The sequence below is a fragment of the Hypanus sabinus genome, unplaced genomic scaffold, assembly GCF_030144855.1.
Source record: "Hypanus sabinus isolate sHypSab1 unplaced genomic scaffold, sHypSab1.hap1 scaffold_775, whole genome shotgun sequence".
Lineage (NCBI taxonomy): Eukaryota > Metazoa > Chordata > Chondrichthyes > Myliobatiformes > Dasyatidae > Hypanus > Hypanus sabinus.
In genome coordinates this window covers 95465-122103 of record NW_026781626.1, presented here as the reverse complement: position 1 = coordinate 122103, position 26639 = coordinate 95465, and the positions used below count along the sequence as shown (strand labels likewise).

Below are 26639 nucleotides of genomic sequence, written 5' to 3'. Positions count from 1 at the left end.
CATTTGCAGATTTCTTCGTGTTTGGTCACTTTTGTCTGGGCATTTCCATAGAGCTCAGATGTCAGACACTGAGAGATCGGGCAAGCGACCCTGCAGCTATGACACCCAAAACTGCACTGGGGCCACTGATGGTGTGTGGAGGCACACACTCATCTAGAACTGTAGATGTTTAGGTTTTAAATCTAGTGCCACAGTGAAATCGACGAATGCTATTCTGTCCAGGAGATAAAATTCTACATTTGAATGACTCACACAGTAACATTAAGACCACGTCTGCTTCCCCGTAATGACAACAGATGATTCTGCCCATCTGCAGTGAATCGATTCCCCCTCAGCCTGAAACAGATGTAAAAATACAGAGGATGTAATACAGTGTCAATAACAACATGAAATATCGCCAGGAAACCCAGTGAATTTCTATGACATTAAACATTAATATTGATACTCACGTGATGTGCCTCAAACTCTTGCGTCGTAGTATCAGCTTGCGGAAGGAGTCGGTGGATTTGTCTGTGAAGGAGTTTCCTCCAAGGTCCAAAATTTTCAGTGAACTCATTTTGTTGAGAACGAAGCACAGGGACTCCGTGCAGGAATCACTCAAACCGTTATTGTACAGACTGGGGATCAGAGAGATTAAGAAGAAGAGTCAGATTAACCGTGTGTGTGCTTTTATATATATTCACACTGAAACTAATATGTATGATAGAGTTAGTGAGTCTTGGGTCATGGCACCACAAAAAGTGAAACAGACCATTCTTTCCACAACTCCGTGTCTTCTCACTTTGTCAAGACCTTTTCCAAAACTCCCCCGAGCAGTGTCTTGCTGGTAAGCACCATTCTCAGCTTTGTTACGAAGGATGAACAGCTCTGATGGGCAGAAGGGTGCAAGGTTGCCCATGTCCCCCTCCCCTGGGAGAATTACAAACCGTTACTGTTGCCAGGCTGCTAATGAGAGAGAAAGAGATGGAACAAAAACATGTTGGGACTGGAACATTTGCTTTAGACAAGGGCGAGATAACACCGGGGGAGAGAGACCATATTATGACTCCTATAAGATTCATTGCTCTAGGAGTCAGCAGGAGACGCTCATGGAGTGAGCACTGTTTCAGAATCGCTCCATAACCTTTACTTTTTTTAACCTATGATCACCCTTATCTAACTTACTTTTACCTACACCAATAGATTCTTGCTCCATTTTTGGACTTATCTTTAAGAGTTTATTGTGAATTTTTGAAGAAATGAATACAGAAGTGGCTCTTAGATCTAAAAGGCGAGAACCTGGAAAGGATGCTAACGGGAACGGGAAGAAGAAAAAGACTGATCCTAAGCGCACTGAAATATGGACATGAAATATTATTGGAGGTTTTAAATGAAAAATTTGAAGAACAACGACAAATTTTCAAACAAGTTATAAAGGCATTTCAAAATTATATGGATAAGACGGATTCAGTAGTTAACCAGCAGCAAGTTATAATCGCAACTTTGCAAGAGGACGCTCGGAAGCGAGACTTGATAATTGAAAAACTGGAGCAGAAATTACTTTCGATGATTAAACAGATGGAAACACTTAAAAGCCAAGAGTGTCAATTTTGAGAATCGGTCCAGAAGGCAAAACTTACGCATACTTGGTCTCCCAGAAGGTATTGAAAAAGGGGTCCCCTCAAAGTACTTTGCTCAAACTTTTAAAGGATGCGTTCCCTTCTGTATTCCCAGACAGTCCTCCGTTACTTGATCGCGCTCACAGAATTATGCGTCGATCACCAAGTGCTTCAGCTAAACCACCGGTTGTAATTGTCCGATCTCATTATGTGCATGTTAAAGAGCAACTTATTCGTGTGGCTCGGCGTGTAGGGTTGGTCAAATTTCAAGAATTCAATTTTCAATTAGTGGAAGATTTTAGTCCAGAAGTTATGAAGGCAAGGCTTCTTTTTAAACCTCTGATGTCCCAATGTTATGAGAAAAATCTAAAACCTGCGCTCTTATACCCTGCGAAGCTCAGAATCTTGCCTCCGAATGTACAATGGCGTGTTTTCTTTTCTACATCTGAAGTGAGAAGCTTTCTGAATAACTTCCCTCCTGCTACGGATTCTCATCTCCAATAAATGAGTGATTTTGATCGTGCAAGATGGCTTTTGTTTCCAAAACCAGATTTTGTTTCTGGCTATTGGTGTAGGTTTACTCTATATTTTATACTCTAATTAAAGTTTTTTTTCGACATACTAATATTTTTATTTTACTTACTTCAACTACTGTACTTTATCTTTGGTCATTATTATTAATCCTTCGAAGGCGAATTTTTGTTTTACTAAGATGGGGGTTTCTTCTCTAAAATATTTTTGGCTTTTTATTTGATTTCCCCTTTTTTTTCTCTCGTCTTCTTCCTATAATGCATTTCTTATCACAGTTATTTTTTTTTTTGGTTTGTTTGGGTTTTAACCCGATTTATAAGTTACTAGTGATCATATTCTTTTTGTTGTTTTTTTTACTACCAATTATATTACGAAGTTTGTTTTCAGTATAGTGATTATTATTTCTTTAGAGTTTGGGTGGATCTTTTTTATCCTTTATATACGGAGTTGTCTTCAGCTGATATGGGGTAGATTTAGTTTCATTTCTTCTTTTTCCCAGCCTTTTCCTCTTGGGTGGGGGGTGTTTTTTCTTTCTAAATCTTATGTTTTTTTACATCAGTTTTTATTAGTTTCTTCAATTGGGCTGATTTTAAACTACTAAAATGTCCGGGATGTAGTCACTTCCGGGTCCTCCCCTTATTTTTGTTCCTCTTCTGGTGCATTAGTTCATAAATTGGTTAACTCTTTATATACCACAGGGTTCATTTCAGAAATATGGCTCAGACCATTAATTTTGTCTCTTGGAATACTAATGGCTCAAACCATCTGATTAAACGGAAAAAGATTATCAAAGTATTCCAAAGACTTAATGCTCATATTATATTTGTACAAGAAACTCATGTGAGGAAAGAGGGCATTTATCACTTTTTTTGGTTTTGGTGAGATCAACAGTACCATTCGAATTCGAGTGCTAAAGTAAAGGGAGTTTCAATTTTTATTGACTCCTCTATTGCATTTGTCCAACACGATATCTTTTTGGATCCGAATGGTAGATTTTTGATAATTTTAACAAAAAGTTTGCTATGGTTAATCTTTATGCTCCAAATGTGGATTGTCCCGATTTTTTGAAGTCCCTATTTACTTCTCTACCTAATCTAAATGAATATAAGTTAATAATGGGTGGTGACTTTAATTGTTGTTTAAATCCTTTGTTGGATAAATCTATATTTACTCAGACTTTACCTAATACGGTGGCCACTTATATTAACTCTTTTTTGACTGATAATGGAATTTTTGATATTTGGAGATTTCGGCATTCTAAGGACAAAGAGTTTTCATTTTTCAGACAGGTTTATCATTCTTACTCGAGAATTGATTATTTTTTATTGACTCTTGTTTTATTACATCGGTAATTGATTGTACTTATGATATTATAGCCAGCTCTGACCATGCTCCATGAAAACTTTCTATTACATTTACAGATACAGCTTCTAGTGCTAGACAATAGCGATTTGATTCTACCTTATTGCAAGATCCGGATTTTATTAAATTTATGTAGGAACAGATCGATTTCTTCTTTTCAACTAATTCCATGGATGATATTTCTTGCGGAACACTTTGGGACACTTTTAAAGCATACATACGTGGACAGATTATCTCCTACTCTGTTGGTCTTGAAAAAACGCATTAAGCAGGAAACTCTTTTATTGGCTGATAAAATTAAAGAGATTGACAAGAAAGATTCGACTACTCCTAGTAAGGAGCTTTACAAAGGGTTGAACTTCAAACGGAACATAGTTCATTACTTACATCTTCGATTGAAAATCACTTAATAAAAACCAGATCTGATATTTATATACATAGTGATAAATCGGGTAAACTGTTAGCTAGTCAATTGAAGAATGCTTTGGTTAAGCGTCAAATTAATAAGATTGATCAGCAGAATGGGGATCTGACAGTTAACCATGATGAGATAAACAAATCATTTCAAGATTCTTATACCTCCCTGCATCATTCCGAAATCCCTCTTTATCATAATACCATGAGTGTTTTTTCTAGGGTAATTGAATTTTCCAAAATTATCATCAGATAATCTTTCAATATTAGAAACTCCTATTACAGATGCAGAAATTAAAGGGGTTATTTCCTCTATGAATTCTGGGAAAGCACCATGTCCAGATGGGTATACAGTAGATATTTTTAAATGTTTATCCGCTACTCTTTCTCCTTGGTTATGCAGGGTTTTTGAAGAAGCAATTAGATTGGGTAATCTGCCACAATCTTTTTATAGAGCTTCCATTTCTTTAATATTGAAGAAAGATAAGGACCCTACTGACTGTGCATCCTATAGACCAATATCTTTATGGAATGTAGATTTCAAGATTTTTTCCAAGTTACTGGCATCCAGGCTGGAGAAGGTATTACCCCAGATTATTTAGGAAGATCAAACTGGTTTTATTAAAATTCGCTATTCTTTTTTCAATGTTAGGAAATTAATTGATATTGTTTATACTCCTTCACATAGCACTTCAGATTGTGTCATTCCATTAGATGCGGAGAAAGCATTCGATAGAGTTGAATGGCCATACTTATTTACTGTACTTGAGAAGTTTAATTTTAGTCCGACATTGATTTCCTGGATTAAACTGTTATATCATACTCCAGTAGCGTCGGTGCTTATTAACAATCAAAGATCTCCCTTTTTTCGTTTATTTCGGGTTACTAGACAAGGCTGTCATCTTAGTCCATTATTATTTGATATTGCTTTAGAACCCTTGGCAATTGCTATCAGAGAATCACAGACCATTTTTGGCATTAATCGTGGGACAGATATATGTATAAGCTATCATTATATGCAGATGATTTATTACTATTTATTTCTGATCCTGAGAAATCCAATCCTGCAGTTATATCATTGTTGGCTCAATTTAGTAATATTTCTGGGTATAAGAGTGAATTGTTTCCTTTAAATAGACAGTTTCCAATTTATGAAAATTTACCTTTTAAATTAGTTAATGACTCTTTTACTTACTTAGGGATTAAAATCACAAAAAACTATAAGGACTTATTTAAGGTTAATTTTTTTACCCCTAATCGATCAGATTAAATGTTTGTTTACTAAATGTTCACCAGTATCTCTGATAGTTCGGATTAATGCTATTAATATGGATATTTTACCCAAGTTTTTATATATATTTCAAGCGGTACCAATTTTAATTCCGAAATCTTTTTTTGCTAATGTTGATTCAAAAATTTCCACATATATAATGGCAGAATAATAATCCTAGTTTAGGTAAAACATATTTACAGAAGGCAAGGAAGGAAGGTGGATTGGCATTGCCTAATTTTAGATTTTATTATTGGGCAGTTAAGATCCGATATTTGATAAGTTGGTTAAAAGATTGGGATATATCTTTTAGCCCTCATTGGGTGAACCTGGAAATTAAATCTGTACAAGGATTTTCATTGGGTTCTATTTTAGGGACTTCTCTTCCCTTTGCTCTTTCTAAATTGCCGAAATGAACTGACAACCCGATAGTTAAACATACTTTACGGATATGGTTTCAATTTCGGAAATTTTTTGTGTTGACTCAGTTTGTCTTAAATATTCCTATTGTATCCAATTGCTTTTTTTATCCTTCTATTACAGACCAAGCTTATTCAGCTTGGAAGATTAAAGGATTACTACGTCTTTCCGATTTATTTTTGGATAATTGTTTTATGTCTTTTGAAAAATTATCTAATAAATAAAATTTTCCTAGATTTCATTTTTTTAGATATTTACATATCAGGAATTTCTTAAATACTGTACTTCTTACTTTTCCAAATTTTGTGACTTCCGGTATTTTGGAGAAATTGTTTGAATTAAATCCTCCTCAGAAAGGGCTAATATCAAAACTTTACAATATAATTATGAAGATACGTTCGGATCCCTTCTATAAGATTAAAAATGATTGGGAAAGAGAACATAACCTTACTATCCCTATTGAGAATTGGGATAAAATTCTTCAATTAGTTAATATGTCATCTATATGTGCTAAATATTCATTCATACAGTTTAAGGTTTTGCATAGGGCTCATATGTCCAAGGATAAATTGCCTCATTTTTATTCCTATATAAATCCTATTTGTGACAGATGTCATTCTGAGATCTCGTCTTTAGCTAAAATGTTCTGGTCGTGTCCGCTTTTGAAAAAATATTGTAAATACATTTTTGATATTATTTCTACGGTACTGAACACTGATTGACAACCTCATCCTATTACTGCAAATTTTGGTATGCCAGTGATGGACTCACTCCATTTATCCTCTTCTGCTTGTCGAATAATTGCATTTCTTACATTAATGGCTAGAAGATCCATTTTGTTGAATGGGAAAGAAATTAGTCCTCCTACCTTATTTCATTGGTTTTCTCAAGCTATTTTACGTCTAAATTCAGAAAAAATTAGAAGTGTTGTATTTGATACTTCTATTAAATTTGAAAAGAAATGGAGACCATTAATTCAATATTTTCATATGATGTATTATGAACCTGATCCAAGCCTATTTGTTTTTCCAGTTTCCATTTTATATATGTTGAGAGGATCGGAGTTGACAACACTGATGATTTTGTATTTTCATGAGATAGTATAAACAGCCCTTTTTCTTTTTCTCGTTTTTCCTTTTTAATTTTATTTTCCTTATTAGTTATTAGATTATTAGATTTTCTTTGCATAATTTATGTTTTCTTTTTCCTGTTTTTTTTAATATATGTTATGATATACCTAGGCTTGCCTTGTTTATTTGTTACTTGTATCGTCCATGATTTGGGAATACTCATTTATACTGTAACCATTGCTTAGGTAGTCTTTCATGTTCAGTTGAAAAGTGTATGTATGTAATCCCATTACCTATGTATCAATTTTATTTTGTTGATATTAATAATAATAATAAAAAGATTGAAAAAGAAAGAAAGAAGACTCACGGCTCCGGAAGGGCTGTTTACTTGGTACCATTCTGTTCATTAAAATTCTTCAGTGGACAGCTGGAGTGGGCTGGTTTGATGGACTAAGCCATTCAAAACTGATTGACACCTGAGACCCCATGAGTAGGGATAAAAGTGAGACCTGGGGGTCACCCCTCAGACACACCAGGAGACGCACCAAGAGAGACACTAGTGAGCACTGCTTATGTGTTGGAAACCACGAGAAAAGTTTGGGGCATCGGAGACTGAACGAAGGATCGGTCAATTTTAACTCACAGGGTTTATAGCGAGGCCGGTGGGGGTTTGTGTGTGTGTCCACGCTTGCCTGGGTGTCGAGTTCACCATAGAAGAACGGTATAGCTAAAGTTCAGAGGGGTCATACCTGAATGGCCACAACAACACATCGACGGATCAAGGACGTAAAGGAAGGTTTGACTGGCTCTCACTATTTGATATCTCTCTCTCTCTCTCTAACAATTTCAACACATCGACCAATAACTACCTCAGCCTGTATGAACTGAACTTTTTACTTTCCCATGATGCTTCATTATCCCCTAGACACGATAGAGCCTGTTTCTTAATGATTATTTTTATATCCACACTTTTAGGTTTAGTTATTGCTAACGTGCATTGTCTGTATATTTGCATTGTTGATATTGATTCGTATATTTACTAATAAGCTCTGTTTTTAAAATAGTACCAGACTCCAACGGATACTTCTAACTTTGCTGGTAAGACACCCAGTTACGGGGTACGTACAAATTGGGGGCTCGTCCGGGATTTGATCATAAATTGGGAGGCCAGTGAATCGGGCTATGAGTCTATTAATTGTTCTGGTTACGTGGGTAGCCAGACAGGAATGCATCAAAGATGGATGTAGACGAATTAATAGAAAACCCGAATTTGAAGGCGCTAGGGAGTGCAAAAAGATGGACGATGAATATTGCGAAAGGATTAAATCTCGCAGAGGTGAAGTCTTCAATGAAAAAGTGCGAGATACAGAGGGCCATAGGCCAGTATTATATATCCGATGATGTGTTGACGCCGGGGGAATTGGAACTTATCCCTGAAAAGAAATCAGTTGTTGGGGTGATTCAGTTAGAGTTGGAAAAATTAAGGTTGGACGTGGAACAGAAGAAAAGGGAGTATGAGATCCTGCTAAAGGAGTTGGGGGCGAAAAGGGAGAAAGAAAGAGCTGAGTTGGTTGAGAAGGAGAAGCAGAGTGAGCATGAGCTTATGTTAAAACAGCTGGAAGCTGAAAGGAGAATGGAGGAAGCTGAAAAACAACGGCAGTTCGATAGGAGGAAATGGCAACATGTGGGTAGCAGGGCAGACCAACAGGAGAAGTTTAATTTAGTAGAGAGTTTAGGTTAGTACCTCTGTTCGAGGAGACAGATGTTGATAGTTACTTCTTGCATTTTGAAAAGGTGGCAGTGAATCAGAAGTGGCCCAGAGATCAATGGGTGGCATTGTTACAAAGTGCGTTAAAAGGGAAGGCTCAACGGGCATATGCAGCATTGTCCATGGACGATCTGAGGAAATAAAACAGGCTCTCCTTCGGGCCTATTAGTTGGTACCTGAGGCATATAGACAAAAGTTCAGAGGTTTAAAGAAACTGTGGAATCAGACGTATGCAGAGTTTGCCTATGAAAAGGGTGTGCTCTTGGATCGTTGGTGTGCTGCAGAAAAGGTGGAGGAAGATTTCCATCGTTTCAGAGAGTTAATTCTGATTGAAGAATTTAAAGGTTGTGTTTCGGATAATATCAGGATGTATCTGAACGAGAAGCCGAATAAGTCTATATTGGAATTTGCCAGGTTCAGAATGAATGTGCCCTAACCCACCTGTCAAGGTTTTCCTCGAATAAGAGTTATCAGAAAGGCAGTAGGGACGGAAGAGAAAGTCCACCGGCTAAGGTCGAGAATACGCCAGGGGTTAGTGGAAAAGGTAAGGGGGAGGACAAGTAGGCTGGCAGGAAGGTTCCTGGCTTGACCTGTTATAATTGTGGAAAGGTTGGTCATATTGCATCTAAGTGCTTTGCTCTGAAGAAGGAGACAGGAAAAGGGACAGAAGCTGTGCCTTTGCATGGGATCATTATAAATTTTGACCTGGTATCTGGACCAGTCGAAGTAGGGGTGCGGTCAGAATTGCCAACAGACAGTGTGGACGTCCTTTTTGGTAATGATTTAGCAAGTGGTGACGTGTGTGCAGCAGTGAAATTGACGAGCAAGCCTGTGTGTGCTGAGGATCCGCCGCTGGATTCTAAGATCTATCCCGCATGCGTAATCACTCGCAGCATGCCCAGAAAGGCGGTTGAGAAAGAGGACAGTTTAAATGAGTCCAGTGTTGATTTGGCTGAGACGATTTTACCGACCCTGTACCAAGAGGAGTTAGGGGATGGTGAAGCGGAGAACAGGGAGATGAAAAAGAGTAAGGATGAGAAACAGATAAGGCAGTTCGAAGGTCCAGTGTTGGACATGGATGATCTGTCTGGCTTGACAGAGCAGTTTGAAGTTGAAGAATTTAAATGTGTTCTCAATAACGATATAAGAGCAGTCCTAGATGAAAAGGATGCCATTACCTTGATGGAGTCTGCTGGGTTAGCAGATGAAGCTTCTTTAACCCGTAGGGTTGAGTTTACTCCGGATGGGAGTTGCCCAGAGAGTAACTGGGAGGATCAGGGGGACTCAGAATTTGAAAAAGGGACTGGTATGGAAAGCCTGGAAAAGACAGATTCCCATTTGAGTGTGTTCAGGGTGTGAAGGGTGTGGAGTCACATGGTACTGAACGTAGTATTGAAACTCAGGAATAGTCTGAGATATCTAATTTAGTTAAAAAGGATTGCAGTCCTGTTGGGTCAGATGGACTTGGATCAGTGAAGAAAGTGTTAACCTTGGTACCAGTGGAGAGTGAGAATTCTCAGTTGTTTGTGTTAAAAGTTAGTGAGGAAATGAAAGGTGGTGATGTGAATATTATTGAAGGAGAAGGGAAAGGTGTTCTTCCCAAATTGAATAAAGAAAATTTAAAGTCTGAATTGGTTTTAGAAGCAGCAACCAGGTTGAAGGAACAATGGCTTGTTAACAAGGTGCCTGTGAATCAATTATAGATTGTTTTGGAATTTAAAGGTAAATAACTTGCAGATGTTAAACTGAAAACTAACAGAATGAAGGGTCCTGATGATAGAATTAATGAGTTGCTCAAAAATAAAGAATTGTGTGGAAGTTCAGAAAATGGGCTAAGTTTGGAAAACATTGGTGATAAGATAACTCCTATGAACAGTATATGTGAAGGTCTATTCCACACTGGTGAGCAAGCTAACCATGTGAAAGTTAAGTGGAAAAGGGGCAAAGGTTGACAAAAACGCCACTTTGAATAACAGGATCTGGTTTTGAGGGATTTTGACAAAGCATGTGAAAGATTAAAATATCATGGAAGATTGACTGTTAAGTTTAAAAGTAAAATATAGATTAGTATTTGCATAAACTTTTATAATGCACTACAGAATAATCACACATGTATTATTTCACATTTTGTAATATACACTTAAGCTAAGATCGCAACCCTTTAGTTTTTTTTACTGACAAAAAGGAATAAAATATTTGGTTATTAAATTGGAGTGTGATGCTACAGGAATTTATTAAGTTTTTAAGATACAATATATTAAAGGAAGTGACAATGTAATCTCAAACTGGTTATCTAGATGCTAAGTTGAAGGTATATCTGTATTGCTTTATAGTTAAGAACACTTCTGTATTTTTGCTAAACTCTGTAATCCTGCAAAACGCTGTACTAGTTATTTTCCCATTTGGTGAAAATTCCTAGAAGGATGGGGGTGTTACGAAGGATGAACAGCTCTAATGGGCAGAAGGGTGCAGGGTTGCCCATGTCCCCCTGCCCTGGGAGAATTACAAACCGTTACTGTTGCCAGGCTGCTAATGAGAGAGAAAGAGATGGAACAAAAACATATTGGGACTGGAACATTTGCTTCAGACAAGGGCGAGATAACACGGGGGGAGAGAGACCATATTAGGACTCCTGTAAGACTTATGGCTCCGGAGAGGGCTGTTTACTTGGTATTATTCTTTTCATTAAAATTCCAAAGTGGACAGCCGGAGTGGGCTGGTTTGATGGACTAAGCCATTCAAAACTGATTGACACCTGAGACCCCATGAGTAGGGATAAAAGTGAGACCTGGGGAGACACCCCTAAGACACACCAGGAGACGCACCAAGAGACACACTAGTGAGCACTGCTTATGTGTTGGAACCCACGAGAAAAGTTTGGGGTATCGGAGAATGAACGAAGGATCGGTCAATTATAACTCACAGTGTTTATAGTGAGGCCGGTGGGGGCTTGTGTGTGTGTCCACCCTTGCCTGGGTGACGAGTCCACCAGAGAAGAACGGTCTAGCTGAAGGACAGAGGGCTCATACCTGAATGGCCACTACAACACATCGACGGATCAAGAACGTAAAGGAAGGTTTGACTGGTTGTCATAGTTTGTTCTCTCGCGCTCTCTCTCTCTCTCTCTCTCTCTCTCTCTCTCTCTCTCTCTCTCCAACAATTTCAACTCATCGACCAAGAACTACCTCAGCACGTATGAACTGAACTGAACTTTATATTCGCATATGACAATTCATTATCCCCTAGACATCGATAGAGCTTGTTTATTATTGATTATTATTATATCCACACATTTAGGTTGAATTATTGCTAAAGTGTATTATCTGTATATTTGCATTGCTGATATTGATTCATATATTTTACTAATAAACACTATTTTGAAAATAGTACCAGACTCCAACGGATACTTCTAACTTTGCCGGTAAGACACTCAGTTACGGGGTACGTAATAGCTTGAAAATCTATAACTATTTCCAGGAAACTCTGCCATTTTATGTAGGAAGAACTGTCTTGCAGTATTTATCTAGACCTTACTTTTCAATATCCAATTAGCCACTCTGTACCTCTTCTGTTCCATGGAAAACTCATTGAGATTCCCGAGGCTTTTACTCCAGGCATCACACCAGCAAGGGCACTTTCCTGTAGATACTGGAATATGGAGAACACCACGAACAACTGGAGGCCTGAGATGGCCATGCATAGTCTGTGGTGGCATAGTTGCCATTTCTGATTGGCACACTAAATACGGACCAGCATCCCATCAAGTTTCCCTGCACCATCTCCAGTGCTCAGACTTTCTCCCTTTCACACGATGACCAGAACTGCATGAGCTCCAGCTGGGATCTGAACAATATTTGAAGAAGTTGAAGATAAACTTCTCATTAGTTGGGTCATTATAATCAATGTCTCGAATAATGTCCAGTCGTCTATGTGCCATTTTTACCACATTGAGAATGTTATTCACTGCGCATTAAAAGTTAGGAACAAATCTTTTCACATTACGACTTACTCTAGTTCCTGCAGTTGACATTAGAGCTTCACCAGCTCCTTAGACAGACGTGTCACCCCTGAATCTCCGATATTGTTATCACCCAGTGACAGAAGCTTCAGGGAGCAGTTTGTTTTGAGAGCGATAGCGAGGTCCTCACAGAACGAATCTGTGAGAGAAACATCCCATAATCTGAGGGCCAGAGACAAAGATGGAAATGAATACATTTCAGTATGTAAGAAGGTTTTAATTTCACTTCCAATACACTCCATATCTTATTGTAGACTGCATATTATTGATAGTAACACTGATCCACTCTATTGAATGTTATTAAATTTCAGACACATTGTAAATGTAAAATATGACCTCTCCTTCGACGATACTTACCGTAGTTTCTGTATTTTACACTCTGGGCTGATCAGAGGTCCAAATATCAGCTTCACCCCTGAATCACCCAAATTATTATAGTCCAGGGCAAGATCTGTCAGTGATGGGCTAGTAACTAGAACGGAGGCGAGATAGTCTGCACCAGTTGCTGTGAGACCGTTTCTACATAGCCTGCAGTTCAAAAAGAGCAAGTGCAACCCAATGCATATTTGTCAACATCATTCAATCTGAAGTCAAATTGTAAACAGATACATTCTACATTAGGCTTCAAGTTGTGAATACAAATTCTCAGTCTCGTACTTACCGCAGTTCCTATATTTTACAGTTATGGTTCCGCAGAGCCTCAGACAGCAGTTTGACTCCTGAATCCTCCAGCTTATTGTTATCCAGTTCCAGTTTGATCAAAGATTGATTTGCTCTGAGAATGCAGGCAAGATTCTTGGCACAGGAGGCTGTGAAACTATTGTTCTTCAGCCTTGTAACCAGGAGAATCGGAGTGAGAGCAGAAACGAATGAGTATAATAGAGCGGAGGATTGAGGGGTGGGGCGAGAGAGAGAGTGGGGTGGGAGATGGGGAGAGTTGGGGAGAGACAGAGAGAACATCAGTACACCATTCAATCTGTGTTCCTGATAATAAAGTTAATGTCATACAACAACAATTAGAAACAGTATCTACCATTCTCCACTACTTACCCGAGTTTCTGTATTTTACATTCCGAGTTATTCAGAACTCTTAACAGCTGTTTTACACCTGTATTTCCCAGTCTATTGTCTTTCATATCGAGGTCCATCAGTGAGCTGTTTTTAACGAGAGCAGAGGTGAGGATTGCTGTCTGAGAGTCTGTGATACCGTTATTGCCCAATCTAGCGTCGGTAATGAAAAGATGAAAGGGAGACTGAGACCTCAGAGGAAACGACTCAATATAGATCACCAGATTTTACCAGTAGTTATGTTAATTCTGTTCTGTTCAATATATAATCAGAGAATCAGACTTTCATAGCATGGCACTTAACGCAGTTTTTGTATTTTACAGCCCTGGTCAGTCAGAACTACAGAGATCAGTTTCACCGCTGAATCACCCTCACCCAATTCATTGTTTGCCAATCTGAAGGGAGAGAGAGAGCTGCGAGTCTCAAACTGAATCAGGCCTGACCTGGAATGCCATTCTGCCATTTTGCCATTCTGACATTTCGAATAAACATTTCAAAGTAGTGAAGAAGTTCTCAGCCAATCTGTTCTTGCTCTAAGAATAAATCCCAATATGTTTTATCCCAGTTGTTTTCAAGGTGTCTTTAGTTACTCTATCTAAACTTATCTCTGTCCAGTTTTGCTTTGTGAATTATTTTGATGTTATAATGTAGTTCATATTTGTGATCCTGCATAGTTTACAATGCGCATGAAATCCCAAATTTCACAGAGGAAGGTCCACATTCCATAAAATTAAATATAATCTCGATCTGCCATGCGCAATATTCCAGTATGATCTCGATAAGAATGAAAAGCAGCTGGGAAACCCTTCCAGGCATTTTTCTGGACAGGCAGAAGTTCTGGAGATGCAATTTTTCAAAGTATCAATGCCCTTTATTAATGCCTTTCATTTCAAACCCAAATATTCTTGAGGAACTTCTGTAGCCCCTGTCTCAAGCAGAGCAATAATCAGCAAACAGATCATACCACTTTACAACTTCGCAGTTAATGTGTGGTGTGAGGGTAGCCAGAAAATTGGTCCGATTATGTCTCTATTCTCAGGATAATTGCTGCAGCCGGTATATTGGAACTATTTGCTGGCTGCTATAAACTTCAGGGTATCACCGACTGGACAATGAAGATTGTGGGTGTTGTGCCTGCACTTGGACTGCCCGGCCCAGAGAGGCAGAAGGTTAGAAATGGGTGAAGGGATGCAGGTGGTTGAGAAGTGCAAAGGACTGTGTCATTATTAAGTTAAGCTAACATCTGGCCACCTGAAGAAGCTCAGATCGCCCACTGACAACAAAGCTGTGCTCTGATCTTTGGCAGTGAATGGAGATGTGGTTGCTCCCTGTGCAGCACATGGTGATAGTCACTGCCGTTGTCTGGGAGAAGAGATCAGTTACTGTTAGTCTTTGCTAATGACAAACTTTAGACATTTAGTCACCGGCAAACCGATCAAACAATGACACAGGGCTTACTATTTGTCTAAAGATTTTTAACATTAAATCTTTAATTTTCACTGTTAGAAAATCTAAATATTTAGAATTACCCCAGCTCTTGGCATCTGTGAAGATAGGGTGCCAGTCTTTGGAGTCCTTCACACTGAATATAGCAGTGATCTAGGTCGAGGTGCTTTACTGTATCACAGAACCCAATGACATGAGACAGGACGGCGCAGTCAATCGGTGTCAGTCGCAGTCCACTGAGTGAAAGTTTTTCCACAGATCCCAGTGAGTCCTGAGCCAGTACACGATTCTGAGACTCAAACAGATAGTGCAATGTGTTCAGGAGGCTCCTTTTACCATCTTCACTCTTTGTGTTGCCACTCAGACGTTTGATCTCCCTCTTCACAAAGTCAATTACCCGACGGGCTGTATCGGCAGGAAAAGGACCCAGAAACTCCTTCCAGCGCCAGGCTGACCCGGAGGAGAGACCAGCAACAAAACGGAGAAATACATCAAACCGCCCATCTGTCATTTTGTGGGCTTCAGTGGGGAATGTCAGGATATCCCCGGGATGTAGTTCCAGGAATTGTGCGACTGCAGCTAGAAACTCTTGGACGGTGAGGTGTGGGAATGTGTACACCACGCTGTGGGCAGAATCCTCTCTCTCCAAAAGCTCCATCAGGAACCCGGACAGGAACTGAGAAGGCTGCAGATTGTACTTATTCAAATCTTCATCTGTAAAAACAATCTTCCTCTCAGACACTCCCACGAAGGCCATCTGACCAACCCTGAGTAACACATCATGAACGTTCTCAATCTCACGACCATGGTTTTTCAGGATATTGTAAATATAGTAGGAGTACAGTTGGGTGATTGTCTTGGGAACTTGCTGAGGGTCCCTGTCTCTTTGCGTGAAGAAGGGGCCTAGTGCCAGAGCGAGGATCCAGCAGTAGGAGGGGTTGTAGCTCATTGTGTACAGGATCTCGTTCTCCTTCACGTGTTTGAAAACGGCTTCTGCCACCGCCTGATCATCAAAATGTCTGATGAAATATTCTTTCCGTTCCTCACCAACAAATCCCAGGATTTCCGCCCAGACACTAATCTCTGCCTTTTCTAATAAATGTAATGCAGTGGGGCGGGTGGTCACCAGCACTGAACACCCTGGGAGCAGCTTGTGCTGGATTAAATTGTACACGATGTCCGACACATGGCACCGGAATTCTGGGTCTGCACCGCGTCGTTGAGAGTCTGCGTCTCTTTGACTCTCAGTAAAATCAATTGCATCCTTTAGTTCATCCAAACCATCAAATATAAACAGCAATCCCTCTGGGTTCTTCCATACTTCTCCCAGAACATTCTCAAAGTAAGGATACTGTTTCAGAATCAGTTCCCTCAGGCTTATTTTACAGTGAATGGTGTTTAAATCCCTGAATTTGAAACTGAACACAAAATGGAAGTGTTGGTATATATTCCCGTTGGCCCAGTCATAAACAATCTTCTGAATCATTGTTGTTTTTCCGATCCCCGGGACACCGGCCACTGCTGCTGAATTCCCAGGTTTTACTCTGTTCACTGATGTCGGAGTCATGGAGTCAAATCCGAAGAATCTCTTTAATTGCTGCCAGTAAGTCACGCTATGGGAAAAGCTGCTTTGAAGCAACTGATCGGAACGGATTTTTTCCAACTCTCCCCGAAGGTGTTTCTCTCTCCACTCCTCATGGTCTCGGCCTCTTGCCAGCAGCTCGTGTTCCACAAACCTCCGTTCTCGAACAGAAGAAATGACCGTCAGCTCAGCGTATCGATCAACAAGCTTGGAAACCTTCACCTTCTCCCTCAACAAAATCGTGTTCACTCTGAGCTCTTCAGTTTCTTCCTGCAGTGTTTTCTTATGTTTCTCATGAACATCTTCCATGTGAACAGAAAGAAAACTGACACAGTTAAATTCTCAACTTAATAGGGATACATGCAAAATTCAAATCACTAGAAAGTCAACAGTTAACTCAAAATTGTCATGTTTGTTACTGCTCAAAGTGAAGTTCCACCAACACACAGCTGTTTGGCCTGTAGCCAATATGCAAAACTATTTTTAAAAATTGAATCTTCACAGCACAGTCTGCTGTGAAGGTGAACATGCCTCTACTACTCCACTGCAACTGCCTGCATTGACCAACTCAAGATCCTTTAATCTCCAAGTACTTTATTTTTAGGATAATGTTTGAAAATCCACATGATTAAGGGTCTCAGTCTGAAATGTCGACTGTTCACTTCCCTCTGTAGATGCTGCCTGGACACGTGAGCAATGCCGGAATCTATAATATCTTCATATTGACAGGCGACGTTTTGTCAAGTTAAAATATTTACTGGAAGAACTTATCAAAACAGTCACCACATGTGTAGAAGACAGCAGTATTAGCCTTTCAGATCACTGTCCTAATGAAGCCCTTAGAAAATCTGAATATCTTCAATTGCAGAGGAAAATGAGGTTTATAAAGAATGGGCAGCCACAATGCTAAATTAAACTCTGTCCCTTCTGCCTGTTCCATCCATATCCTCCCCTCCTTTCATTTTTTACGTGTCTAACAGTCCGTTAAGTGTTCCTGTCCACCACTTCTCCATCACCAACCCTGGCTAGACACTCCAGGTTCCGATCACTCTGTGTCCCGACACATCTCCTTCAGAGCATCCCCCTCTCACCTTAAACACATGCCTCCCGGCACTAATCATCTCAAACCTGTGGAACAAGATACTAGCTGTCAACTCTAGCTATCAGTGTCTTATAAACCTCTATCAGTTCCGCCCTCTGACCACACCAATCCAGAGAAAACGAGCCACGTTTATCTGAACTCTCCCTAGAGTTCATTCCAAGTAATCTAGGCAGCAACCTGTTGAACCAGATGGCCAGCTGGCAAGCAGTGGTAGAAGGCCTCTACTCTGCATCGCAAGACCTTTTCCCCGGTGTGATACAGCCACCCTGTCCTGGCCTTTGTTATGGAGACACTAGCTAACAAGATGCCACCATGCTCAAGCACACAGATTGAGCCCTGATCTGAATATTGATCGTAATTATGTCCATATGAATTGTTGCCTTGCAGGAGGATGACCTTTGAATACCTGCTCACAGAGAAGTTCAACCTACGTGCTGTCACTGGTGAAGAATGCTACACCTACATTCTTGCCGAATCCGGAAATCTGCTTCGGCAAAACATATTCCTCGTTACACATTCCTCCAATCACAATAAATGTATGTTCTCTGGTATTAGCCATTGCCACCTGGGGAGAAAGGGTGATGGCTGTAGGTTCTAACTCTGCCTTTTATCACCTGTATGAAGTTGCCTCTCATCCTCCTTCACACAAAGGAGGGAAGTCCTAGATAGCTCCAGGATATGTAATCTAATATGGGCAGTATCCTGGCAAATCTCCTTTGAATTTTCTTTAAAGTTTCTGCATCTACCCAATAAGGAGTCAACCAGAATTGAACACAACCTTCTATGTGTGGCCCTACCAGAGTTTTAAACAGCCCCAATATTACGGCATCTCATTGCTCCTGAGCTCAATCACGATGGTGTCACGTGTGTAACGTGTGTGGGAGTTTCGCAGTACATCAGAACCATTGTAGGAGTTAATGAGGCTCAGCGGCTCATCAGGATCTGAACACTGGTCTATGGTTGTCACAGAATGTGCAAGGTGTTCAGGGCCCGTCAGCGCTAAACAGATGGATCGGTCAACATAATTCATCGTAACATTTTCAATATTTGGCAGAGAATCGATAATTAAAAATTTAAACTGCAAACAGCTGAGTGACTGGTGTTGAATTCCGCAATCATTCCTTCTGAATCAAACAATTTATTTTCTCTCTGTCTCCCAGACGGTTCAACCCTCGGAACAAGCATCTGAGGCTCACATTGATTCTGGCAAGTGAGCGGTGTCAGAAAGTGAAATCTCTTACCTTTTAACTGAGGTGGGAGTTCGGTTAACCCTTGACTGATGTTCATGTATTCCGGTATGTCAGCCCCTGTTTAAATCAATAAATTAAAATTGAATTATATTGCTCCAGCTACAATGTTTTTTATTGTCAATTTTGAGTTCAATGTGTTGTTTTACTGTACCGAGCTCCTGGATTTCCTTCAATATTCTGTCCAACTTCGGTAATTCATTTCGCATTTTCACAAATGCTTCCCACATCACCCTCCGGGCTCGGGAGCCTTTCCCCATCACCAGGCTGAAGAATACCTTCGAAGCCTCCGGCCGGGTTCGCTTCCCCACAAGTTCAGAAACTTTCTATAATTAACAAAAACAAATATATTGAGGAGCGTACTGACGAAGCACACGAGGAAGGTCACTGCCCAGTTATGGGATGTCTCGGCAGCCAAGGTACAGTCACTAGACGGGCTCGTCTCTCGTTCTGCGATCCTTGGATCAAGTGGTCAGCAGTAAAACAGGAAATGAAAATTAATAAAACTCTGAATTCACTAGTTGTAGCAGAGTGGGGAATGATCTATGCAGATTTAATGTGATCAGTTCCTGTGTCATTCAATATCCAACTTTATACAGATTTATCAATAAAGAAGCTTCAAGCTTGATAATTGTGGGGAATGCAAGATGGAAGCAATGCATTATTAATCTGCGAGGCCTTCACTGCAAAACCGAGGGAGGATGCCTCAGAAGGTTCTTCAAACAAGGCGAAATTGGACAGATTAGACGTACCTCAGTGATGTGAATTAAACTGGGCTGCTATTTGACATGAGGAAGGATATTAATCAGCCATTATCTTCATTATCTCCATTATCTTCCAAGATACTCAAAAACTTTCACAAAGTAGCATGAAACATTCTGATTGGCGGCAGCAGTCTCTCGAATGAGACAACGGATGTGGGGCTGGGGGAGGTGAGTGGGCTATTGCATATGATCGAAGTAAGTTGCAGAAACTTGTAAAATTAGTCACCTCCATCATGGGCACTAGCCTCTGTAGTATCCAAGACATCTTTAAGCAACAGTGCCTCAAGAAGTCAGCATCCATCATTACTAAACTCCATACTCAGAAAGTATGACCTGTTCTCATTTCTACCATCAGGAAGGAGGTACAGAAGTCAGAAGGCACAGATTCAGCACTTCAGGAACAGCTTCTTTTCCTCTGTCATCTCATTTCTAAATGGATATTGAACCTGTAAACTACCTCACTGCAATTTTTCTTTTCTTTGCACTACTAAGTTGAAATGGGTAGTGCAAAATATGAAAATTGCAGTGAGGTATGTGTTCAATAACTGTTTAGAAACATTGCATTGTACTGCTGTTGTAAATTTAACAAATTTCACGACATGTGCAAACCGATATGAAACCTGAAATTTGATTCTGATATCTGGTGAATGAAACTTTCATTAGCCAGCCATTATGTAACTGAAAAACAGAAAACCCCTTTTTTCACGTTATTCTAGGAGAGCAGAGATAAAACATGTGATTATATGCCTCTTGACTAATCTCACTGGCTTGGTGATTATTAGAAACTGATGAGAGAAGCAGGATTAATCTTCATTTGGAAAGACAGTTCGTGATCAAGTAGAGCCAACATGAACTGGTTCATGAGCAACATGGCAAAATGCTGGATGACCTCAGCAGGTACTGCAGGATCTCCGGAGGGAAATTAACAAATGACATTTGGGGCCGAGATCCTTCATCAGGACTGGAAAGGAAGGGATGAGAAGCCAGCATGAGAAACTGGGGACCAAGCCCTCCTCTACTGCCACCATGAGGCCACGCTCAGGTTTTGGGAGCAACACCTCATATCTTGTCTGTGTAGCCTCTACCCTGATGGCAGAAAATTCACTTCTCTAACCTCCAGTAATTTCTTCTCCTCCCCCTTTCTCCTTTTTAATTAGTCCTGATTATGGATCCTCAATCACTTATTCTCTTCTCCTCGACTGTCCATCACTTCCATCTGCTGCTCCTCGTCCTTCCCTTTCTCACACGGCCCCTCTCCTATCAGCTTCCATCTTCTGCCATTTGTCTTTACCACCTATCACCTCCCCACCAACCTCCCCACAAACTTGTTTCAGCTATCATCCACCACAGTTTATGACTTCACCCCAGCACAATCTTCTTTTGATGGCTTCTTCACACTTCCTTTTCCTCATTTCCCTCAGGATCACTAAAGTATGTCCGTCTGTTTCCCATCCTGATGATATCTCGGCCCAAAGCCACAAATGTGCATTCTCTTCCAGACTTCCTTCAGTATTCTCTTTGTGTTGCTCTGGATTTCCAGCATCTGTGGGCCCGTTGTGCTTACACTTGTCCATAAGACCATAATACATAGGAGCTGAATTAGACCATTCCATCATGGCTGACCCCAGATCCCACTCAATCCCATACACCTGCCTTCCCACCAGATCCTCCGATGCCCCAACCAATCAGGAATCTATCAACTTCCAATTTCAATATACCCATGGACGGCCTCCAGCGCAGACACTGGCAGAGCAATCCACAGATGCAGCACTCTTTGGGTAAAAACATTCCTCCTTACTTCTGTTTTAACAGGTCACACCTCAAATCTCGTTCTGGATTCTGCACCACAGAAAACATTCTCTCCACATCCACTTTATCCAGTACTTCCGAAGTTCTGTAGGTTCCAATGAGATCCCGATGCATTCTTCTAAATTCCAGTGAGTACAAGACCAGTGCTGCCAAATTCTCCTGATACTTTAACCTCTTTATCCCTGGAATCATCCTCGTGAACCTGCTCTGGCCTCTCTCCAATGGCAATACATCCCTTCTGTGATAAGGGGCTCAAAACAGTTGACAATACTCCGTGCCGCCTGATTGGTGTCTTATAAGGATTCAGCATTTTCTCCTTGTTTACTATATTCTAATCCCCTTCAGATAAATGCAAACATTGTATTTGCCTTCTTTACCACAGCCTCAACCTGTAAATTAACCTTCTGGGAGTCTTGCACGAGGGCCCCTAAGTCCCTTTGTAATTCTCATGTTTGAATCTTCTCCCGTTTTAGATAATAATAACTGTTGTTACTTTTACCAAAATAGATGATCATACATTTTCCAACACTGTATTCCATCTGCCATTTGTTGCCCATTCTTCCAATTTGTCTAAGTCTTGTTGTAAATGCATTGCTTCCTCAGCACTACCTGCCCCTTCACGTATCTTCAGATCATCCATAAACTTTGCCACAAGCCATCAATTCCACTAAATCACTGACAAACAATGTGAAAAGCAGCAGTCCCAATACTGACCCCCGATGAACACCACTAGTCACTGTCAGCCAACTCGAAAATGTCCCTTTCATTTCCACTTGCTGCCTCCTGGCTGTTAGCCATTCCTCTATCCATGCCAGTATATTTCTTGTAACACCTTATCAAATGCCTTCTGAAACTCTAAGCCAGTGACATCTACTGCCTCCCCTTTGTCCACGGTGCTTCATACTTCCTTGAAGAATCCTGAAAGAATTTTCAGGCAAAATTGTCCTTTACAGAAACCATATGACTTTGTTTTTAATCATTTGTCTCCAAGTCCCTCGAAACCTCATCCTTAATAATGGACTCCAACACTTTCCCAACTACTGAGGTAAATCTAACTGGCCTGTAATCTCCTCTCTTTTCTCTTCCTCCCTTCTTTATCTTTGTATGACTATACTAATTGAGTATTTTTAAAGATGTAACTAAATCCTTTGCTTACGGTATTACGGTTGATGTGGTTTTTGTTGTGGGGAGGTTGGATCATTCCACTGAAATTTTCAGATGGAATCAGGTGGAATGGGTTCATACAGTGAACAAGGTAAACTGGTGCTATTAACTGCAAATTCTGTCTTCCAGGGTGCTAATGGTGAGCTGAGGTCATGGCATGTCAAGGGAATGTGAACACACCCTTGTTTATTGCAAATTGTCACCGCTAACAATGCATTTGCGCACAGCCCGGGCTGAGGGCTGTTTATATCTTGCCACATGTGCAGACGAGTCATAAACAGAACTTTGTTTAATAGACAGCCATCATCACCCCCACCCAGACACCCCACCTGGAGCCCCTGATGGCAGAACGATCACTGATTAAGCATCTGGAGAAGCTCGTGCCTCTCACACTACAGGAGGAACTGATACGGCGATGGTCAGGGCTGGGATGATCGTCAATTTTAGTTAACTGGGAAAAGACGGCCGTGATTCAACCTGTCTTGAGTCACCATCTGCAAGGTCTATCTTTTATTGAGGTTGAGTTGACTGACTGAACTTAAACAGCAGCTTTGTAGAACGATTGGATCTAATTTTTAACTCAGCTGTTCACCAGGCATAATACATTCCCACTGCTCACTTGCCACTGTGATAAGCATGTTATGTTTGGAAAGAATGGGTTTCCCTAACTCTACAGTTCAAAGGAAAGTTTATAATCAGAGCACATATATCTCATCACATACTACCTGAGATTCCCTTTTCTGCATATTTAACAAAGCTATAAAACCCTGACTATAACATGATAATGAAAGATCAGCCAGAAGCCAGTTCCCAGCAGCCCAGCTCAAAGTTTCCAGTGCTGATGCCAGATCTGTCAAAACAATGTTCAGAGATCAGTGTTAATATGACATCAAACAGCTGCAGACCTGGGAGAAGAGACAATTTGTTTTTTTTTTCCCATTGGATACCTTCAGTTCCGTGATGTTAGAACCAGCAGACATCACCACATTTTTCCCGCTCACCTCCTGCTCTTGATCACTGATGTGTCCTTCCAGTCTCAGCATTTCAGTGAGTTCTTCCACACGTTCTTCAATTGCCTGTTTCAGTCTTTCCCGGTAGAATTTTGACAGGTGAAATAGTTGTTCCTCATTCCACTGTGAGGTGTGCTTAGAGATTGTAGTCATAGGACCTGTGAATACAAAGGGTGAATTAAAACAAGAGCCATGACTGTTCCCTCGACATGAGCACCACATAGCCGGCCCAGTTGGCATTCGTTAACATTGGCCACTCCGGAGACTGCTCACCAAAATCTCAGCTCACAGTCTAGTTCTGAATCCAAAGATGCAGCAAAGACCAAATAAATTATTCTACTTCTCCCTCCATTGATGCCACTGCACCCCAGACTCAGAGCTGACACAATATTGCTCGTTCTCACATGCCAACTCTCCGATATCACCGGCCCAGCCTCCCCATCTCTGCTGTGCTGGGTGAGAAGCTGACAGTGATGCAGTTGGATACTTCCCTGGTGTCATTGATTATGGATTACCTGACTGGCAGACCACAGTACGTATGCTTGCAACACTGTGTGTCAGACAGAGCAATCAGCAGCACTGGGGCTCCACAGTGGACTGTCCTGTCTCCCTTTCTCTTCACCATCTACACCTCGGACTTCAACTACTGCACAGAGTCTTGCCATCTTCAGAAGTTTTCTGATGACTCTGCCATAGTTTGATGCATCAGCAAGGGAGATGAGGCTGAGTACAGGGCTACGGTGGGAAACTTCGTCACATGGTGTGAGCAGAATCATCTGCAGCTTAATGTGAAAAAGACTAAGGAGCTGGTGGTGGATCTGAGGAGGGCTAACGTACCGGTGACCCCTGTTTCCATCCAAGGGGTCAGTGTGGACATGGTGGAGGATTACAAATACCTGGGGATATGAATTGGCAATAAGCTGGACTGGTCAAAGAACACTGAGACTGTCTACAAGAAGGATCAGAACCGTCTCCACTTCCTGAGGAGACTGAGGCCCTTTAACATCTGCTGGATGATGCTGAGGATGTTCTGCGAGTCTGTGGTGGCCAGTGCTATCATGTTTGCTGTTGTGTGCTGGGGCAGCAGGCTGAGTGTAGCAGACATCAACAGAATCAACAAACTTATTCGTAAGCCCAGTGATGTTGTGGTGGTGGAACTGGACTCTCTGACGGTGGAGTCTGAAAAGAGGATGCTGTCCAAGTTGCATGCCATCTTGGACAATGTCTCCCATCCACTCCATAATGCACTGGTTAGGCACAGGAGTACATTCAGCCAAGAGACTCATTCCACCGAGATGCAACACTGATCGTCAAAGGAAATCATTCCTGCCTGTGGCCATCAAACTTTACAACTCCTCCCTCTGAGTGTCAGACACCCTGAGCCAATAGGCTGGTCCTGGACTTATTACCACTTGGCATAATTTACTTATTATTTAATTATTTATGGTTTTAAATTGCAATATTTTTACACTGTTCTTGATTGGTGCGATTGTAACAAAACCAAATTTCCCTCAGGATCAATAAAGTACGTCTGTCTGTCTGTCATTTTCTCATCCTTCCAAGCCCGTCCCTATGGATACTGGGCTTCCTCCTTTGGATACGGGATCACATCTGACCATCTGATCAGAAGTTATCAATGTTACAATTACACAGACAATAACTGCCTTACTTGCGCCACTGACATCTGATAAATTAGATTTAGTACTTACAATGCTCAATTACCAATACCACCATTAATAACTATTCCTCAGAAACTCACATCTATCAGAATAACTAAATATCTGTTTTAAAAATAGATAATTCTGTCCATAGACTGAGCAGAGGAGCAGGACATTCCACCTCAGTTGTTTTTCACACTAAACACTAACACTTACTTTCCCACCAGCTTCCATTTTTAGAATTGGTTTCAACTGCTGGTCTTTTCATTTCTCCCCGGAGCAGACATAGGACCGTAAGATACAGGAGCAAAATTACATCATGCGTAATGATGTCCATCGAGTCCTCTGCATTCTATTCATGGCTCATCCAGTTTATTTCTCTCAGTTCCAAACTCCTGGGTTTTCCCTGTATCTTTTCCTGACACTATATTCCATCGTGATTTCTTTGCCCATTCTGCAAATCTGACTGTCGTTGTGAAGCTTCTCTACTATCTGAAAACTGCGTACCCCTCCACCTATCTTCATAATGTCTGCAGAGTCATCAGAAAACTTCAGAAGATGGCAAGACTCTGTGCAGTAGTTGAAGTCCGAGGTGTAGATGGTGAAGAGAAAGGGAGACAGGACAGTCCACTGTGGAGCCCCAGTGCTGCTGATTGCTCTGTCTTACACACAGTGTTGCAAGTGCACATCATCAAAACCAATGACATATAACACAAAAAAACAGTCCCAACACATAACCCTGTGTTACACCACTAGTCATCGGCAGCAGACGAGAAAAACCACCCTGTAATCCAACATTTTGCCACCTGACAATCAGCCACTGCGTTATACATGCCAGAATCTTTAACTGCAATAACATGGGCTCGTGGCTTATAAGCAACCTCTTTTGTGGCACCTTGTCAAAGGCCTTCTGAAAATCCAACACAACATCAACTACTTTCTCCATCCTGCTTTTTATTACTTCAAAGAATTCCACCAGTCACGATTTTCCCTTAAGGAAACCAGGCTGACTACAGCCTATTTTATCATATGCCTCCTAGTACCCTGAGACCTCAAGCTTAACAATCAACTCCAACATCGTCCCAAACTCTAACGTCAGACTAACTGGCCGATTCTTCCAGCTAATCTCATTGCTCTCATGCTCCAACTAACGTGTCTAACCTGCCATTCACAGCCATTTCATTCTGAGTGGTCTCCTGTTTTAATAAAACAATAAGATATTGGAGCATTTGGCCCATCAGCTCTGCTCTGGCATTTCATTATGGCTGATCTATTTTCCCTCAGCTCCAATCTCCTGCCTTCTCCTCATATCTTTTCAAAAATTAGACAGACCAGCTA

The 26639-nt window shown here is 40.8% G+C and overlaps 1 pseudogene; it reads right to left on the bottom strand.

Moving 5' to 3' along the window:
* Positions 1 to 225: 225 nt before the first annotated feature.
* LOC132390119 (NACHT, LRR and PYD domains-containing protein 3-like) lies at positions 226 to 26247 on the bottom strand (annotated as a pseudogene).
* Positions 26248 to 26639: the final 392 nt, after the last annotated feature.